The sequence below is a fragment of the Ceratotherium simum genome, chromosome 36, assembly GCF_057802395.1.
Source record: "Ceratotherium simum simum isolate JZ-2026a chromosome 36, ASM5780239v1, whole genome shotgun sequence".
NCBI lineage: Eukaryota > Metazoa > Chordata > Mammalia > Perissodactyla > Rhinocerotidae > Ceratotherium > Ceratotherium simum.
In genome coordinates this window covers 24141937-24142220 of record NC_141935.1, presented here as the reverse complement: position 1 = coordinate 24142220, position 284 = coordinate 24141937, and positions in this window count along the sequence as shown.

Genomic DNA, 284 nt, shown 5'->3' with positions numbered 1-284 from the left:
GCTACTAGCTTTCTTCTTCTCTATGCTTAACAGGTTTTATGAGTCTCATTCATCCCGTTTCCTTTTCTTGTCCTCTATAGCAGAACTGAATATTCTCAAACACAGCACTCTCCGCTATAATGTTTTAAAGGAATAAAATACAATGCATAGGGTTAAAAAAAGAAACCAGTTATATAAAAACATAGTTCTACACTAAATAACGAGATCTAGTACCAGACGGTGTAGTAACTACAACAATTGCAAGTAACGATGAACTTAACAATATTTTGAGTTCTCTCCAACAA